This window comes from Athene cunicularia (genome assembly GCF_003259725.1).
Source record: "Athene cunicularia isolate RWA chromosome 8 unlocalized genomic scaffold, athCun1 chr8_part1, whole genome shotgun sequence".
Lineage (NCBI taxonomy): Eukaryota > Metazoa > Chordata > Aves > Strigiformes > Strigidae > Athene > Athene cunicularia.
Genome location: NW_020799109.1, coordinates 17204835 through 17225737, shown reverse-complemented (window position 1 = coordinate 17225737; position 20903 = coordinate 17204835). Strand labels below are relative to the sequence as shown.

At 35.7% G+C, this 20903-nt stretch overlaps 1 long non-coding RNA gene across 1 annotated transcript; it reads left to right on the top strand.

Annotated features, from left to right (window-relative positions):
* The first annotated feature begins 121 nt into the window (after positions 1 to 121).
* Positions 122 to 20684, top strand: LOC113483099. The gene is made up of 3 exons (XR_003398955.1): positions 122 to 175; positions 20210 to 20275; positions 20588 to 20684. It is a non-coding gene; the product is annotated as an uncharacterized LOC113483099 (long non-coding RNA).
* Positions 20685 to 20903: the final 219 nt, after the last annotated feature.

Here is a 20903-nt window from a genome sequence, read left to right as displayed (position 1 = left end):
TTCCTTTTGAAAACGTAAACTTTCAGCATTAATGCTGCTATTACCAGAATGTTGCTGGCATTACTCCTGTGTTAGAAGATAATTACTGGACTCATTCCTGACATGTAACATTTATTTTCTTCAGGGAGGTGGGTGGACAAGCACACAATGCTCACTGCTGAACTACTGAAATTGGGTAAGTTCTCCTGTTGCCTTCACTGGTACTGTGTGGCTTCCAAAATATGTAAGGAGTTGATGGAGAAAACATCTGTGTAATTCACATTACTAGAGAAATTTGTTTATTATACTTTACATTGTTGTTCCTATTCTTGTATATAGTGAGGCTGCTAACAGTTTGATTTTTGATTGCCTTTTAGGCTTTTCAGATGACCTACATGGAGCTTTTTATTTTGATTTTTACTGACTAAGGTGTTTTCTTGTGTTATTTCCTGCTTTGTCACTCTGTAAAAGCATCCAAAATCACCCTAGCTTGGAGGACTATCACATGTGCTGTGAACCATTTAAGACTTCATAATAAATGCATTTCCCAGATAGAGACTAAAAAATCTTTTGGAGGGCTCAGTGTATCTTACTTCTACCTAGATGGAGAGCTAATGCTGTGGACCTGACCTATAACAAATGGAAAGAAAAAGAAAGAATTACAATGTGATTCAGGGATCACTTCTTCACTGGGTTATACACATTTCCCACCTTTCTGTCCCAGCATTTTGATTGTGTCCTTCATCCTTTATGGCTCTTCCTCTGTAAGGAAGATGGTCCTATGTGGTGCCCCGAAGGCATTATTTCCCCCTTAATAAAATGCCATACCTTCTTCTGAACAGTGCAGGAGTGTATGTTCTGAGCTTTGGTGGACTGCCAGCTCCACTTACTGTGTGGAGGGGGACTAAACGCGCAGAAGTACAATCCCGGTCAAGCCTTTCATTCCCTACAGAATGTATGAACATGTCTGAAAGCAGCTGTGCTTGCTCTGGCTGTAAGGATAGTAGTTCCAAAAAAATGTAACCAGCCTTTCCCATGCCATGAGTTTCACTTAATTACATAATTACAGTTCCTTCTCTAGCCTCTGGTAAGAAACTTAAACAACAAACTAGCAAATTTTAGAAAGCTATGAAATGAGAGGAAATCGAGTAACTATCAAATGGACTTTCATTACTCTCTATTTATAATAACATGCATAAAATTGCGAAGAATCAAGTAGAAAACTTGAACTTCTATGAAAGACATTTTGCACTGTATGTATTGTTGAGTTAGTGTGAAATACCTGTTTAAATTGGCTCTTTCTGTTGTTTTCTTGTCATACATCTTAATGTCAGCAACATCTGCAATGGACTTGCAATGCAGATCAGTGCAGATTATCACCAGTTAATAAAGAGTCAAAAGCAGGTTTAAGGTAGCACAATCTCTCCAGTTTATTTCTATTGATAATCTACACATACACATGTTTTCAATAAAAACTTACATTAAACACAAAAGTTATGTACAATGTGATACACGAATGACTTCATTATTGGCATAGCATTTGCTTGTCCAAGATGAAAGCCTACAGCTTAGTTGTCTCCTCTTCTGATCTTAGCTCCAAATACTACTTTTTAGCTAACAGTGCTCTAAAGAATGATTTGAGCTCTCATTTTGACACAGATCTCGCAAGAGAGGTACTCTTAACTTTATGTACATCCCTAAAATCAAGAGGGAAAATATGAAATTATTGAATTCAGAGGATCATTCCTTAAACATTGATTCTCAGAGAGAATGGAGATCATGGGGGAATCTTTCATCTTAACAGTGTCATTTTAAGTCATGTCATAAAAAAGATCAAAATTTCAATAATTTCAACTGGAAGTTTTTGGATGCACTGCTGACTCATGAAATGTGAACTGTAGCTTGCAAAACGATCTCAAGGATGTCCAGAAATCACAACAGATGAAAAGGAAACCATATTCCCCAGCCCCAGAGGCAATTTTGAAAATATAATTCTAGTTATTAGTGGATCTTATTAACCATACAAAACTTCTGCCTTATCTTTGTTACCACAAGAAATACTTTTTCTGAGAGTACTGTTTCTGAAGATGATATTTATCCCTATTGATTGCCTTTGAGATGGTGGCACTTTCCATTTTATGGAAATACTATAAAGCTTTGAACACTGAGTTTCAGAAGGGCTCTAGGGGTGAACAAACTGTCTAGGACCCCGAGACCTACAGGGTGTAAACTGAATAAATTAAACAGTGCTACAAATTATCTAGCGTTTGAATAGAGGAAAAATAGCAATGCCTCAGCCCCTGCAAGTGTTCCACACAAGGCTACTAGCTTTGTTTAGTTCTGACTAACAGGTAGGCATTTGCTATCAGTCCAGCAGCTACCATGGATGATAGAAATAGGCTTAGCAGTTTAACATTTAGTTATAGACTGCTTCATTTTTATGGATCTTATGAGCCCTTAAAGTGCTCTCACAGTAAGTGCAAACCCTGCAGGTGAATATTGTACAGTCAAACAACCCACTGTTTCCAAGGAAAGGCTTTTAGGATCAGAGTTTTTTATAGTTATGTACATGTTATGGGCCCACACTATCTAATCAACCTTTCACCTTGTATCCAAAAAAGCTTGCCCTCCCACCTGTGTTTAAGGGCACTCTCAAGAATTGGCTGGGGTCTTCTGTAGAAGGGTCACATATGTAGCAAACCTTTTTGGATTTATAGTGGTAGCAGCACGGGATGACTGCAAGTACAGTATTTCTTCTTAGTAGTTTTATTATTATTAATTATCATGAGTTTTTAGTAATACAAGGATTAGTAGTAAAATCAGTAATCATTGCATCTTCAGTGGTATGTATCTGTGGTTGCTGTTACTCCGTGTGTGAACAAATTATGTATTTGGTCTTAGAGTAGCACAATGTCACTGTGATTATAGATGCCTAAATGAGCACTACATGCATGTGTAGTGTATCCAGCTCCCCCATGAGTGGTAGGTGATACAAATGAATGTGTTCTTCAGTAATATGTCCAGACAGCATAATACAACATCTTACTGATTTAATAGACATTTTGCTACATTACATGCACCTAAAATGGGTAAGGAAAGGAGCATCCAGACTCCATATTTGCATTGTTTGCGAGTCTTTGTCTATCTCTGCCAGGACACAAAAGTTGTCAGAGGTCAGTAGACTTTTTGTGAGCACTAAGTCTGAACATTCAGTAACTCAGTATGAAAGCAGAAGCAACATTGCATAAGCATTGACAGTACGGAACAAAATACACTTAGATTAAAAATTTTTAATCTTAAGATTTTTTTGCATACAGTAGGCCTAGCCCTTTCAGAGATGAAAATAAGCAGATTTCTGAGGTCCTGAATGCAAATCTTGATGTTAACTGTTTGAATTTATGAAATAAATAAATAAAATATCCCCAAATGGAGCCCTGCTTGAAGCGCTGAACATGCCAGTGGCAAGTTCTGCTTCAGACTCCAAGAGATAAAGTACGTTAGCGCGTATCGGTTAGTCTAATTTATTCAGTGTCATTGCCATATCACAACCTTCTGTTTGATTTTCTTATAAACTAATAATTTCCTGAATGAACTAATACTGCCACAGCCACTAGTACCTCTGCCTTGTAGAAGTTTTTTATTGTTGTGTATGCAACTAAATTGAAATATCTTTCACTTGAAATATTGACTTTAATATCTCATTTGAAAAATTCATGAAGCCTTTGATGTTAAATCCATACTCAATTTAGCCAAATGCCATTAGAATATGCAATACGCCTGAATACAGAGAGCATTATTGTCTGTGTTTCTGCAGAAGAATTACATTTTATGACTGTAACGTCAGGATCTTTTTTGGATTTGTTCATGAAGAAAAGAAAGGCAGCACATTAGAAGCAAAATGAAAAGTGGTATTGATTAGGCTCTCATTTACCCTCTCTTTGCTTCAATCCCTAAATGCATGGAAATAAGGGTTGTGCCACAGCAAGTAACAATGCTCTGTAATGAATGGAACAATCTTTAGAAAATTAGTGTAAACATGTATGATAGTGCACAGATGTTGCTCCTAGTAACTGTCATACATTTATTTTACATCTCCATTTACATACGTCTCTTTATTTCCTAATAGTATCATAATAGAAACATGACAATAGTTAATGATTTCATAAAACATGGAATGTAAAGCTGACAGAGAGGTAGAACATTAATTGAAACCTATAGCTATAGTACATTAGAATTACATCTCCTAAATGACTCATGATAAAAATATCCCTCTTATACAGAGGAAGACAAAGACAGGTAAAAAACTAGGCTTTCAGCAAATTAATTTTTTTTTTTTCCAGTAAAACAGAGACTGGCAAATGTTGCAAAATCTCCTGAGTGCTAATAGAATGGTATTTGCCTTTAGTAATTTATGGGCACTTTTCCCCCAGCTATCGATCACATTTGAAAAAAGTAAACTGCATTAACATTTTAGGCAATAATGGCTCCAGAAAATGTTTGATTCTTATCACTACCAAAACTAATGTCATGATACTTGGTTTTTAACAGATATGGGAGAGCAGAGTGCATCCAGCCTGTAGCATACTTATGCAAGTGCCCAGGTCTAACTGAATGAACTGGATGTACACCAATGCTTTGAGCTTTGTTACGTTATCTTAAACCATAGAAAGTAAGTTGATGGCATAAGTCAGGAGACTGCTGTGTAGCAGTGTAATGAGGTGTCCAGAGGAGTTTGGGGTCTGAGGATTAAAATTACTGTGATAAACCAAGTGAGGAAGGAGGAAGGGAGAACTGCTCTCTGCCACCATCTTCTGGCCAGTCCTTGGGACATAAACTGCCTCTGTTTCATCTGAGTGGTTTACCAAGTTTCCTGTTGCCTTCACTAATAGGACAATCACAGCTATTTTAAGCAAGCTCATACTGGAAAAATAACACACTTTTAAAATTTCCAAAAGATTCTTAACAAACTCATGCAGATGTATATTAAAGTGAACAATGCAAAATGCCAGACTAAGGGACTGGGAAGCTCTGTGAATGAATCCAGAGCATTAGTGCCTGTGATTTTGTTCTTGGAATTATGGTACTACTAACTACATAGGTGCAGAGGCAGCTTGAAGAATTAAGTCTGACTCACTCCTTACTAATTTTTTTCTTGCTTTTGTTGATGCCCTTCTATTTAATGATTTGTTGTACTCATTAACTATTTGGAGACTGCTTACAGAATTTAGAGATTTATTATTGGGAAGCAGTGTTGTAAGGTAGAGTGACACTGAAAGTGAAATTACATTTGAAGATTTAGATTTCTGGTTTTACCATTTGCAGAAATCTGTGAGTTGAATGAAATTTCTTCTTATTATATTAATTAGTGTTATTGTAGATGACAACACAGCACAATAGATTGATATTTGATTCCTCTGTAATTAATTGTGACAACAACATGTGGAATTCTTTTACAAAATGTGTACAAACTGAAACTGCTATCCTTCTGATTCCTTTCATTGCTCAGGTTATTTCATACTTTTATCTCTGCAGAGCTGTAGAGTTATATTGTTGTTTGGTCATATGTTAAATTAATTGTGACAAGTTAAAATAGATGTTAAAGTGAGCACTCGTACAAATTAATTAACAGTTGATTGATACAGTTTATACTTTTTCATAAGAAGTAGAATCATGTATATTGTGAGTACAAAGGAAGGTTAAGTATTTCCACATACTGGAAGAAATTTTGTGAGTTTAAGTTCATGTAAGTGTTATGGTCTGTATTATGTAGAATGCTTGTGTTTTAAACAAATGTGCAAACATTCCTTGGAGATCTCATACCCTAGTGATTTTTCTTTAACTGAAAAAAGGAACTTTAGAATATCTGTGCCTCAAAAGGAGATTATTTTTTACATTATACCAAATAATATTAAATAATTCGAAGTATATATTAGGATGCGGCATATAGTTTATATGTACCCCTGAATCTGATACCAATGAATAAAAACTTATTAGAGAAATCCATTTGCTATGCCTGAAGACTTTACGGTGAACAGTTTTACAGATCTCATTTTTCAGATCTGAATTTTATTTCAGAAGCTTTGCAGTATGCTGACTAATGAAGAATTGTTGGAAAGAACACAAAAGTTGTATCAAAAAGAAAGAAACTTTCAGCTGCAATTTAGAAATATTACAAATCAGCATGTGGCTCTACACCTCTGCGTATTAAACATGAAAGCACATGATCCTAAAACAAATCACATCTTTTATTTGGATCACTTACTCAATGGTCTTGAATTTCTGACTTTTTGTTTCAACCAGGTAAGATGAGGTGGCCTGTTCAGCCCATGTTATTAAAGAAATTGGTTCACCTATTTGATTTCATGTCATTGTAGTTCCAACCATTCATTTATTCAATAAACAGTTTGGTATGTTCTGAGAAATAATGAATATTGATTAAAAAATCGATCACTTATTAAGAAACAGTCTAAGGGAAATTGTTTATCCAATCAATTTTAATTTTTGATTTGTTATTTATATTTTCCAATTTAATCCACCCCTCCCTTAGGCTCCCAAACTACCAAGCAAATCAGGAGGAAGGGCAGAGAGAAACTGGCAGCAGCTGTGCAAAGAACACAAAACTTAATGCATTCATTTTAGATTAGGCTGGTTGAAATAGGCCATAATAAAGGAGACTGTGACTGAAAACTCTGGATACATTACCTCATGTACCTTTGGCTATTGGACTGAAACTTTAACTTTTAATAGGATTTATTAGGCTCTCTGCTTCCTACGTATTACATCAGTCAATTCTGATGCTGTCAAAACACAATAGCTACAAAAATATTATGGGTTTCATCTGAGCTGGCAGAGATTCTGAGTGTGGAGGCTGAATGCACAAGGCAGTGAAAGAGACCTACACAAGAGCTCTGGAACATTTATCCATTCTCTTGACATGAGATTTAGCCTGTGAACAGAGTTGCTGAATATCACTTTCTACAGGGGAACAGACTAACCGTCTGATCTGTGTTTTATCTGAATGTGTGCAGTAGTTCTAGTTTCATTGTTCATTACACTAATAAAGAAGGCTGCCTTGATACTTACAGACAACAGATAAATACTTCTGCGTTCCCCATGACTAGCTTACTCTCTTTGGGATTTTCATGCACAAGTTGGAAAAAATTTGTGTTACTTCTGCCTCTGAATTTGCTTTTCAGTAGAGCAGAGGTGTGCTAGTCTTTTTATATTTAAAGTTGGTGTTAACTATTCTTTGCTCACCTGATATTCTCCCACACCTAACTTCATGTCAGAATGTTATCTTTCAAGAAATATGGAGATATATGTGTAAAACATGGGGGAGATATTTTAAGAATTTAAAGCCTTGCTTCTGCATGCCTTTTTGGGACAGGCACAATACTGTAATCAAGAAAGTTCATGTATATACATCTATCTGTTCTTTCATGGGGAAGGTTCTGGAAACACTACCTGAAGTCTGTCACGCTTCTTTTCTGGGCCTTGATTTTATAAATAAAAACTCACCCTCCTGTGAACTGCTGAAAAGTGAGAATGCTGAGCAAGAACCTAATAGGCAGAGCAAAAGGCCAGGGCTACATGGTCTGAGATCTACAAGGGAAAGAGGGCATCTTTTGTGGGGGATAGCTTACAAGAGGGGAAATACAGTCCTTGCATGGCTTTCAGCCTCTGTGGAACCCCAAGGCCCTGAGGTATGATTATCAATGTTAAATAATCAAGGAAAACCTTATTCATACTAGTTATGTTAATCTTTCAAGTATGGAAGAGTAAGGGAAGAACTAATGTATATGTTTTTCTCCAGTAAGCACACATTTTATATGGGTGTTGAGAGTTCAAATTATACATGAAAGCAAAATGAATGTTACCTGGCTTGTTTAGTTTCCTTCTTCCTTTTAAAATTCTGTGGGAAATATTAACTGCTTATGTTTATGATCACTCTTATGGAGAGTTTTTATACTAAAGTTGGCTTAATCCATTATATTTCCTGGGATTCTGCTTGTTGATGACCTTCTTACTTTCCTCTTAATTTGTATCTTTTTTCATCAGTTTTTAAGGCAGATGAGGTATGCCTTGCCTTTCATTTCCTTTTTCTCAGTTCACAGAAGAACTTGAATCTGCTCTGTGATTGAAATAGAAAAAAACCACATATTCTAAAATGTCATCTTTTTATGCTTAAATAATACAGATTGTGATGTAGGAAATTATGAACAGGATGAAGCTAAGTACAACATTTACATAAATGTTTAAAATGCTCAAAGATAGTAATACTTTGTTTTGCAACTCAGGGATGTACATAACAGGCTTCCATAAGGTCTCTCATGGATCCAGTTCCACTCTCTGATGATGTAACAGCAGATACCATTAAAAAATTTTTGGCTGACACCAATCAGGAAGAGTTTGCAAGCACTTGGAGATTACCTTTAGAATTCAAAAGATCTTTATAAGTATCAGGGGAAAAGAAAAACATAGTGTAAATCCAGGTTGTATGATCACGACCCTCAGATTTAAAATCAGGGAGAAAATTACTCCTTGAAGTGTGTGACCTGAGATGCAATACTCTGCCTGGTTATTGGTCAAGATAAATGTGGGCTAATCAGAGACATGAAAAAACAAACAAACAAAAAAAACCCCTAGAAACTCCTGGATTTACCTAGCCGAGAAAAGACTGGGGGGTGAATACTGTGAGCTCTAAATGATTAATACGAAGAGGTTGTTGAACAATTGTTTACTATATTCACTAAGAGCAGGGCAAGAAATACTTCTTTAGTGTGCAGCAAAAGTGATTTGTATTAAATATAATAAAAGAAACAATCTGTTAGACAGTAATGCTAATTGGGGGATAGGAGCAGCTATTTAAGGAGGCTACATAATTGTCATAATTTTTAAGAAACAGGTTATGCATAAATTTACAAATCATAACTTTATAATAGACCCTGCTTCAAAGTACAAAGCTGCACAGGTTGACCTACTGAGCTTCTTTTCCTCCCTTCCCTGATAGCATTTTTTGATTAGTTTAACTGCTGATTACTTCTCCCAGATTAAGTCTCTGAATAAGAAATGGTTAAATAATTTTTATTTATAAATTTTATTTATAAATTGCTACTACTACTACCCATGATTTTTAATTTCATTTATTTCATTGCATTCCTATATTTGGGGCCAGATGTACATGGCATTTATGGACAAATATGAGTATCTGATAGAGTAAGGTAAGATGTTAAGGACAGTTTGGTACAGAGAAAGTTACACTCAGGAATTAAAAGTTGGATCCAAACTCCCAGACATTATTCAATGCTTACCTAAGCAATTTCCCTAAATTTCCATCCGATGTCATCCCAAGGTAATCAGTATATATTCAGGAAGAGTAAGACAATACTGAATTGCTTCATGCATCTGAAAAATTAGCAGCATTCAGGGTAATACACTGAAAGAGACTATAGGAGTGCTGCACACTGCCTTGCCTTCCCAAAGAACAGATATTTCTATAGGTCACTGAAAAAAGATCTAGAGGTGAAAGTACTCTTTTCCAAGTTTGCAAAAGATTTTGATTAACTTAGAACAGCAGTAAGCTTTATTTAAAGATAAAGCCTGAACACCATATATATTTCCCAGTTCAGGGCTAGTTAAATTTAGCATTACATTGCTACAAATCAAATGTAACAGCCTGAAGAACTGTGTCCACTGTGTTTATTCTAAAGGAAGCCATGAGTTTGAACTGAAAGTCTTGTAGAAAATGAACGATGATTAATTTTCTAGGGCAACTATCCTTTTGAAAAACCTACATATACATTCATACTTCTATCTCATGACTCTCCCAGTGCTTGCTGTAGGATTTTCCCACAAGGACTCCCAAGTATAATGCGGAGTAGTTCTGTTGCAGGCACTCCTGAATGTAAACAGTGAGGCCTGTTGTATTTACAGCATCAGGCTTAAAGTGTAGTGTAGTTAAACGATGTTGAAATAATTTTGAATAATTTTAAGAAGTTATTTGTTTTAAAATCTTCTTCATGAAAATGTAAACAGCTGGTAAGGAAGTACATTTGTTCTTAATGAACAACCTTGATTCATTAGGGCCCTGTGTGTTAGTCTCTGTGTACCAAAGGACTCTAGACCCCTTACCATATGATATGGCTATCATTGTGAATTGTTCTGTTTTATCATATTTTCTGCATTATTCTAATCTTCTCTGTATGAATGGAATTGCATCCTTTTTTGCTTGACAGCAAAGACAAACATCAAGCTGTCCAGAAGACAGAGTGCCATTTTATTCCTCTGTTTAAATTCTTGATGGGATGGGCAAAACATCAGCAAACACTCAAGAAAAAACCTCCTGACCCTCCAATTATTCTTGCTGGCATCTTTAGATATTTTTATAATTTCCTTTCTGAGAAATACTGAATTCTTTGTGCCAAAAGAAAAACAAAATCCAAAAAAGCAATCTCAAACTTTATTTAACTGCTACTTGGTCAGAACCTGAATTTTACAGTAGTCCTAGTTTAAATTAAATTAGTGTTCAGAATGTTATGTTTTCCCCACTAGAATCCTTGAAATTCAAGCAAAGCATACTATACCAGAATCATTATGTTAAAATGGCTATTTATGATTGTTTTAAACCAAATGGTTTGAACCAGTTTATTCCCAGGCTCACATTAAATAGCATGCACACTGCTGCAGTGTAATTGTGGCAACACATTTAGAATATTCTTTATGTGTGCAGAATGGAGAAAAATCATATTGCCACTTTATTCAACATAAGAAACTACTAAAGCCTCTGATTCAAAGATGCCTCTTTGAAACTATTGAATTAACAGATTAAAATATAAATGCACTTTTAAAGTATTCTTTTATTTTCAAAACCCATTTTCTCTTTATATTATTTATACGGTTGGTGTGTTTGACCAAGACAATTGATATATTGTCCTCAGTAGGGTAAATATCCACTGTGATTAATTGCCAGAGCAATCTTTCTCTTTTCTAGTAAAGCATTAAGTCATTATTTAAGAAAAGAAGTCCATTGCTGTTTCTCCAAGCACAATGTTGTATCCAGAAGATGAGCCTGTCCTTCCTGTTCTTCTGTAAAATCATAAACTTTATGCTCTGTATATACAGTAACTTACTGCAAGAACAGAGTATTACACCAACCTCTCCCTGTGTCTGTGCCCCTGTTAGAAAGAAGGCAGGCAGGCTTACTGCCACCTGCTACCACTGTACCCAATGCATTATTTGGAGTTCATGGTTGAGTATCTTGATAACAAGACAAAAATATTGGATGATGTTAAAAACATCAGAGATCAATTTAAACGGATGGAAAGTACAGTGTTTATTCACATTCCTAGACACAAAACTGAGTATGTTCAGTACACAGTTTGGGTGCTTAATAAGCCCAAGTCCCATTGAATTGGTTCTTGACAGTTATGAATGGAAGACTAGCTGCATTAAAGCAATGAGGGAGCTAACAGCAGGTTTGAAACTGGGTTTGAATAAATCATCAACCAAACATGTAACGGCATTGTAACAGTAGGCCAAAACCTCTACAGCCATGTGATTGCTAGTTGCCAGGAGACCATGGATCTTGGTCAATCCGAAAATATTGAAATAATTTTAGCTGTCTCAAATTTATAGAATCTTTGGAAAAATCTAATACATTTAAATTTATTAAAATATAACTACTTGTCAGAGTGCATGTAAAGCTTTTAGACAAAATATGGCTTTTAAACTAAAACAGTTTCTTTTGCACATTGATCTGCTTTCTTCTGTATGATTTATGATGTATTTAGAAAGAATATTTGCAAAATGTGATGTGGTATTTAAAATCTTGACTGCAGTAATTCTCTGCCTCTAATGAACACATGCAAAATTATTGTTGTACTGTTAGGTGTCCATGTTGCCATCCCTCTGCTTACATGGCTAACTTTATGCTTTAAAGTAGTCCAGTGGAGGTCAAAGGCACTGCTTTCATGTTTACATTTAACCACATTAACGAGCCTTTAAAAGCTAAGGTATAATACTCTGTTTGCAATTACGTTTCCTGGAAAAAAATATTGTTAGATTATATCTATTCTAGAAGCATTACATCAAATCCAGTCTTTTTTGTCCCCTTTTTTTCATAAGGGATTTTGCCAATGTGTGTGTATCGGTGCTATCCACAGATGCAGTGTATAAGTGATAGGCCTGATGTACAGGGGGATTTTTAGGCTGTCTTCTTATTTTGTGGATGAAATGTTGAATTTATTTGAATTAAATAGATAGATGTTTATTTGTCTGATGTGTGGCCCCGGGGAGGAAAGAGTCAGTATGACTCCTCGTAGGCTGCTCATCTAGCTCACAAGCCGTCTTCTGAAAAAGGAGCAACATTCACTCATCACTAGCACTTACTGCACAACTTGGCGTAAGTGTAGGAGACCTCAGAGACTGTTCCAGAACAGTTTTTTTTTTTTTTTTTTTTTTTTTTTATTTCTAGTTCTGCCACAGATTTTCTTTTGTATGGCATTGGGCAGTTGCTTAATTTTCCTCATAATAGGGAAGACTTCCCTTTCTTACAAGAGTCAGGAGAAAGAATGTAAGGCTATTGTATTTTGTGACTATAAGTACACAACTAGTTGTTAACTTGCACTAAAAGGAATAACAGGAGAAACAATCTGATTACTTGTGAAGTGTAAATTCATGGTGTGTTTAAATTCTAGATTAAGTAGATATAATGAATACAGCAGTTATATTCTTTCTGTAAAATGAATTAATACAGACATAAGAATTTCTTTCAATACAATATGTTTTTGTAAGAATTCAGTCAATGGAGAATTTATTTTTTATAAGAATTCCCTTTCTGTAAGATAGCAACACCATAAAATAAGAACTAGATAAATCTTGGAAGAGAGAAATAGAGTGAGTGAAACTAAGGGCATATGAAGAACAGTCACTATCCAGCAACAGCAGCAAAACAGTTTCAATTTTCTGGATTATTAATTCAAATTCACACGCACATGCCAGTTAAAATTAAAGGCCTTTTTTTACGGCTCTAGTTTAAATTAAAGATTATATTCTGCTCCACAAGTCTGAATTAAATAGCTTATTTTGCACACCAAGCTCTCATTTTAAAGCTAATAAAGAAAAGACATAGCATGTACGTGCAAGCTTGAGACAGGAAGGGTCTAAATTACTACACCTGTTTCACTTGGGAGCTACTTTATTAGTGTTAACAAAACTTGGCTTTCAATTTGGCAGTCAGAAGCACATTTAGAACAAGCATTTCTTTGTTTTGACAGAAAGGCTGTGGTAAATGAATGACGTTTGAGCGAGGTGTGAAATGTGAAGGTACAAAATTAACTGGTAAGATAATTACTGTTCTAATTCTGCATAAACAAGCATTTTGAAAATCATTAATAGTTCAGGGAAATAATGTTAGTGATTAAATAAGGTGGTTTGCATCACTGAGCACAACTAAGCTGCTTTAATTACATTTGAAAGCAAGGGAAAGCAGCTAATTAAAATTAGCACAGGGTTCCTGAATGACCAGCATTGCATTGTTGCCCTAACCTGTTTAATTGCTTGTTTATTAATAATATGTCTTTATTTTCCCCTCTTCTGCATTTAACAAAATTATTAAAGAAGCTAAAATGTGTAAAGAGAATCTGACTATGTATACTTACCAGAATATGCAATGCAGATATAACCCAGGGAATTACTTACAAGGCAAGCCGACATCATTCAAAAGTCATAACTTTTCTTCATATTAATAATGTTTTCTTCCTGAGTCACATTGATATGTCAATCACGTCCATGGACAAGAAAAACGGTCTTTGGCACAATTGCTGAATTGCCGCATTTTGTAGCTGCTTTATTTTTTAAAACCTCTTGAATACTAAATTGTTAGCTAAAATATAGGTAATAAATCTAAGATTAATCAATAATAAATTATGGAAAACATGAGTAAAAATATCATCTAAATTAAAAGAAAACTTTATACTCTCTCAGCCTTTTTTAGCAAAACTTGTGCTAAATTGACCATCTGAAATAGGTAGGTCTGTTCTCAGAAAGGATAAAACTCAGTATTCCAAGGTTTCCAGCATATTTGTCCTTCAGTTGAAGAATATCTGTATTAGACATTTTACTTTCTCTTCCTAGGCCCTCCTGAGCTGTTTTAAGTTTCACTTTATTAGCATAAAACTAAAGGAAATAGTTGGGAGGGGTGTTAATCTCCACACTTTAAACAAATATACAGTATAATACAATGAAGACAACTAAAAATAGAGTAAAATGCTAATTTATTTTTTTATATTTAGGTATAATCAAGTCAAGTTAAAGCAGACATGATGTTTTCCACATTGATTTAGTATTTATACTGTACGTCTGATGTGAAAGGCTCAGATGCATAATAATTTACATACATATACATTTTAAACAGTAAAAATTCATAAAAATGTGAAGTTCTATATGGAAAGGTAGCAGATCCCTGAGAAAGCAGGTTAAATCATGGGAATTATGCTTGTGGAACTGATAAGCAATTAAAACAAGAAGTTAATTTTAACTTCATGAATAGTAGAGAATATTCAGCAGACATTACATACATTATTTTATAGGTGCATGTTTTTTCTGAACAAAGAGGAGTATTCTGCTCTGTGTTATAGGATGGTAAAGGAAGATGCAAGTCACAGATTTCAATGGGAATTTTCTGCTTCATGTCTACACACAGTATCTGATCAGCATTTTGAACCACGGTATCTAACACAAAGAACTTTGAAGGTTGTAGAGAGATAGTATTGGAACTGTTCAAGTGGTTATTGTATTTGACATCCACATCAGAGAAAGTATGTAGTAAAACTTAAATAAATAGTGGAAGTCCTCAAGTACTTTAAAAAATATATCTTCCTAACTGTTAAAAAGTAAACAGCTAAACAAAAAAAGTGGAGAGAAGTAAAAGAAAATGGAAAAGAATAGGGGGAGAAAACCCCCATGAGATTAAACAAATGACTTAATTGAGTCTTACAAAGAATTTTTAGTAGCACCTCATTGCCATAACCATCTTGCATCATCAAAGCGATACATGACAGCTTTTTTAGTAATCAACTGGTGTATAATCACTGGTGGCATTTATTTTTTTTTTGATCTGGCAATGGATAAATAAAAGTTTGGTATTCTTTTTTAATTGCAAGGTTCTTTGGCCTTCTGTTAGGTCATGGTCATTGTAATTATGACTAAAACCTTTCATTAACCTTTCTATAATCTATTTCCTCAAATTAATATCTGTAAAATGGTAAAAGCCAAAAAAAAACCCCACTGTCTGAAGGACAGACTAGCAAAAAATCAGACATTATTCCTGTAGGCAATGTGAATTATTCCTACTCCTATTCCATTTTTCCTATTCCCATTTTTATTCATGTAGGGTGTGTTCGGGTAGATTTAAGTTGCACTGGCTTAAGATATTACATTTCCCATAATACCCACTCTGCCCGTCTTTTGAAGGCCCCTGCTCCAGTGTTGGGAAATATGCCCTCCCAGCTGCCATAGTCCATACCCTGCAGTATTTTTAGACTTATAAGGAGTGTGGGCCTGCATTATATGCAGGAGCACATTACACAACATCTCTGCTGTGAAGAAGTAACCTCACATGGGTGGTAGTAATAACATCTTAAGCTTTGCACCTACCAGAGCCTTACTGTAGTTTACTGGTCTCCACCCAAAGCATGACTTACCCATGTACTGCTAATGGGAACACGTTTTCTTATTCTTGACACACCATGCTTTTATCTTAGTTTTCAGAATATGGATATGACATGAAAATTATATCGCTAAAAGAAATTGTTAAGATGGTGAATCAAATTATGGAAGATGTTTTTTATTTCATGTCTTTTTGCTAGCTTCAGTTTAACCTGAAGAAGTTCTCTGCTTTGGAGTGTTTGTGTTACTAAAATATCTAAAAGTGTCAAAACTTTTAATTGTTTAACCCTGAAATACCCTGAAGTTGTAGCTGTAAATGCTCTTAACCCTATTGTTTAGAGATTATCTCACTGCCTTGCCCAAGGCACAGAGGAAACCATGACTCCAACTAGGGTCCTGTACATCCAGAGCTAATGCTGTTATTGCTGGCCAATATTGTCTTTCTCCCTCTGCAAGCCTGGACTTCTTTGTTTCCTTTTATCCTTACTGAGGCCATCAGAGCATCCTACAGCAAAAAGTGGGCTGTTTATAGGATAATTTATTCTTCTGACATGTGCTAGCACTATAAATATTTTGCAATTTATTTTTATTGATATGCAGAAAGGGCCAATCCTAAAATGTGATGAAACCCCGCAGGAGGTTCAACTACTCAGATGTTTGCTTACAACTTAATAGAGTCAGAGAAATAAATACTTGAAGCAAGAAGATGTGACTGACTGATGTAGTGCCAGACTTGCTTTTGGCATTTAGTGAGGTAAGCGGAGTACTTCCAGCACATATTGGAAACTTCTGTATGGTACAACACAGCTGCTAGTTGCTTGTAGCCTCCTATTCCACAGTAGAACTGAGTTTTACAGGGGAATAGGAATTTGATTGTATTTTATGTATTTATAATGCTATTTTAAAATATTTGAATTTAAAAAAAATATAAATAGATCCTATATTTATAAACAATTAAGGATACTAATTTGTGTGGCATATAAAATACACTGCCTTTATTTAGTGTTAATGAAGAACATGATCATCTTGTAGAACATCCCAACAGGGGAGTCACAACAACTTCTTAGTAGAGTGTTAGCAGTAAGCGTGACCTGATTAACTGTGGCATTTCAGTGTGTTATGGCAGTAGTGTTAAAGGAATGTGTTGAGGGAGTTTAATTGTTAAAGCTGCCATTTCTCTTGCCCCTTTGCTTCATCATGGTCACTGCAAACATGACTGAAACCTTTCATTAACCTTTCTCTATTTAATTCAATCTTTTGAGCTAATAGCATTAGAACATGAGATGTACAAAATGTGTGTGCCATTTTACACAGAGAAGTGCCTCACCTCCCTGCTTTCAGTAGTTGGGGAAAAATGTACAATACTTACTGGCTTGTTAAAAGCATGTTTTAAGGGCATGATTTTGAGCATGCTGGAGAGGTAGGATTGTGATGTAAGACAGTTCTGGGGTTTTTTCCCCTTTTACAATACAGGTATGCACTGACAAGCTGAGTCAGTTTTGTTTTGGAGGGTATATAATTGGTGAACTGTTGTGCACAACATACTAAGACTAGGTGAGAGATTAAATAAAAATTAGTTGGAGGACACAACATCACAAAGAGGTGGAGAACCTGGTGCTCCTGGGGAAAGCAACTATATCATCCTAACACCAACAAATGATGCAAAACACCCAATGAAGGCAGGCTCACTGTAGACTGTCTGCGACCTGCACAGAAGCAGGTTCTGCTATGAGCTGCTTGCTGATTTTGGAGAAAGGAGAGATTAGCAAAATCCTGAATACTCTTGGAAGGCTAGAAGGTTTTGTAGTAAATAGAGCTCAAATAAACAAACATGCTACTTGTATCTACCAGTTTAGACAGTTTAAATGTCAGTTGTATTAGTGCTAGCCCATGAGGTCTTCATTGCTCCTTATGGTCAGAACCTTTCTAGGTGATTCAGCTCATATTTGAGTGCACCTGTTGTGGGGCAAGGTGTGAGCATCAATAATCTACCACTGGCCGACTTTTGCCAGTATCCTTAACACCTCTAACCCAGATTTCAGGTCTTGCAAAGAAGCAGTGATGGTCATACAGATGATTCATTTGTTTCAAACAAAAAGGAAGAAAAATTCCAGGTTTATATATTTTGTAGTGTTTAGCAGTTTCGCCATATGTTGCCATATGTGGAATATAAAGAGCAGGGGTCAAGGGAATCATCCATGTTCCTTTCTGGAGGCTCACAATGGACAACTTCTATTCACTTCAGTGTGTACTCACTTGAGAAGGAGGAACCTGACAAGGCATTTTGTCCCAATCATTGTTAAATATTAATTGTGCTGCATAAAGTTGTCATGAGTTTCTGCAGGCTCAAACAGCAGTATGGTATATTCTGAAACAATGCAGCATCTGTATTTGAAATAACTATTATCTACTTCTGATCTAGAGGCAAAAAAGTACATAAATGGAAGAGCTGAATATAATCCATTTTAAGCATGGTAAAGGTGGCAATGATATATGAAAGACAAGAATCTGGAAGACTTTTGGAATTGGTGGCTAATTAATATCCAGCATATAGGTATATGCAATATCATGAGTGAATTGTGTACAAATGCCCAGATTAAAACAACCCTTTTCAACAACCAGCTGGCCTAAAGCTGCCCCTGCCTCTCACAGATATAGATAGGGCCATATCAGTCTCTGGTTTTGGAACTGTAGAAATAACAGATAATCGTGGACATCCAGTACTAGAAAGAACAGCATGTGCTCTAGGCGGAGCAAGTGGGTATGAACAGCTTGGGAAAGTCTGCTCCTTAATTTGTCAAACAAGTCAGTCCATAGGTCCTCCCAGGCTGACACCTAATGACATTAAAAAAAAGTCTCACTCTCTGACTCATGATCTTAATTCATTCCTGTTGTACCTTGAGCAAAATAATCTGGGGGTGGAAACAAATCATATCCTTATTTCAAGTAGGTCTGGTGAAACTGTTTGCCACATGTAGGCATAGCAAGTCCATGCCTTGCTATTTTCACAACATACGGTTGTGAGATGCACGTCAGACCTTGTCATCTAACAAGACAGATTTCCTTACAATGAAGTGGAAAGACTCTAATGAATGAAACATGAATGGATTTTGAGACTTTGATACTCATAACTTTCTCTCATATGAATGTGATAGGGGGAAATGGAAGAAATCTGATTGACTTTACTGGGGCAGGATTTTATTCATAGAGAAAAGAATTAAATACCTCAGACATTATGGGATCTGGTACAGCTGTAACAACTGTGCCCCACTGCTACTATAACTGTGCTTTACAGGAGTTATCTGCATAAGGTAAGAAGTTAATGTGGACATCTGATAAAATCACACCACTGTCACTGAGCTTGGAAAGCCAAATAAAAAAGTCCAATCTAAACAAAGACAAAATGAAGATGGTGCATAGAATGCCAGTCAGAAGAGCAAGCCATCATGCACTGTAAATCAATCAAAATGAACAAGTTCATCTTCTAGAAGGCACAAAAGTTGCCAGTACAATCTGTATAAACGACTGGAGAAAAGTTAGTACTCTAATAACTAACATGAGTAGAACCACTTTGATAGGGAATCAAAAAATGAGAGAATTATCATCCCAGCAGAAAAAATGGTGGGCTCGAGCAAGAAAAAACCCCACATGAAACCCTGATATTTTTTTGTGCATTCTTCTTTAATAGATCTGAGTACACAGTAAGTACAGAAACAGCAAGGACATGTGGACTAATTTGCTTGCCAGAGCCCAGTAGATAATCTCCATATTAAAATCTGAGTTACATTTTTTGTGTTCTAGATTATTACAGTGTGTGTCTGAGTGGTGCTTTTTAATCAGTTTTTTCTCTCTAGTCTACTGCCTAGCATTTGTGCCTAATCCTACACTTTTGGAAGTTGTTGGTTGAGCTCCTATGGTATTAAGCAATTATTAGTGATCTTTCAGAGCTGTACTGAGTTTTTTTAATTAACATTGCATATGTCAAATAATGCCATTTGTGATTGTCAGTTTATGTCCCTATCTGCCTACCAGTAAATGTGTTCAGACTACTAGTCCATCTTAGAAGCCAATGAAAAAGAAAGTATTTTTTAGCATTCAAACCTATCAGCCCTTCCAGATTTTCTACTTGTTTCTGTAATAGTAGCACAAACAGCAAAGTATTTTTTTCCATAGAGCAATATCAGCATGAGTTGGCCACATCTGTTCTAAAATCACCTGGCTTTGGGGCTTTAAGTAGGACCTTTAACACTGTTATTTGTGTTTAATTTTACATAATATTGAAATGTTACCTTGCCCTAAGCTGTGGAAGACACTGCTATCCTTTCCAGTAGCCACTTTTTAGCATCTTGTCCTTGACTTCATAATCCTCAAATACCAAGCTTGGAAATCTGCTTCTGGCAGAACAGGATCTCTTCATCTTTGGGGTCACATTCCAGGCTTTTGTTCAGTCACAAGTTCTGTTTGGATTTATCTTCAGTATGTCTACTTGAATATTCAAAAAATCATCAGCTAGTCTAATTTGTTTTTTTTTAAAGTCATGTAAAAGACTGATTTGCTTTGACAGGTGGATCAGAAACAGAATTGGAGCTATTTTATCTGGACCTAATTAAACAACCTTCATTACTGGCAGGTATGTGTTTGTGATGACTAGAAATTAGCTTGATTGGAATTAAAACTCAAAATATAAGGCATGGAATTGACTTGCTTTTAAAAAATATATGGTTTAAAAATATATCTCTGAAGTACATTTTTAAATGTGGTAAGTGCATGTCTAAATTTTAAATATCTCATCATGCCCAATTCCACTTTGTATTTTATGTTAATGGCACTTGTCACAGGTATTCATCAGGATATTGCCAACACTCATAAAATGGCACCACACTAGTTCAGAACTACGAGACTTTAATAAAACATTAGCAACAGTCCATTTTTTCTCTTGCAGGCACAGAGTTTCTGCAGTGTTTTGTGTGGTGTATTTGGGGTGAATTCCAGTCATGCAAATGAGGCCAGCATGAGGCAGATGCAATGCTTTTGTCCTCAAAGAGTGTTTTGGTGAGTCTCCTGAGTTTGCATGAGAATGCATGTATGTCGGTCCTCTCTTACCTTCACAGAGCCCGGTTATTTTCCACTTTTAAAGTAAACTCTATGTCTTTTGAATTGAAGTAACATTTCTCTCACTGCCCATTGCAACTCCAGCCTGTGGAATAGATGTCACGCCTCCTCAGTGTCACTTGAATGGCATGCTAAAGTCATTAAAT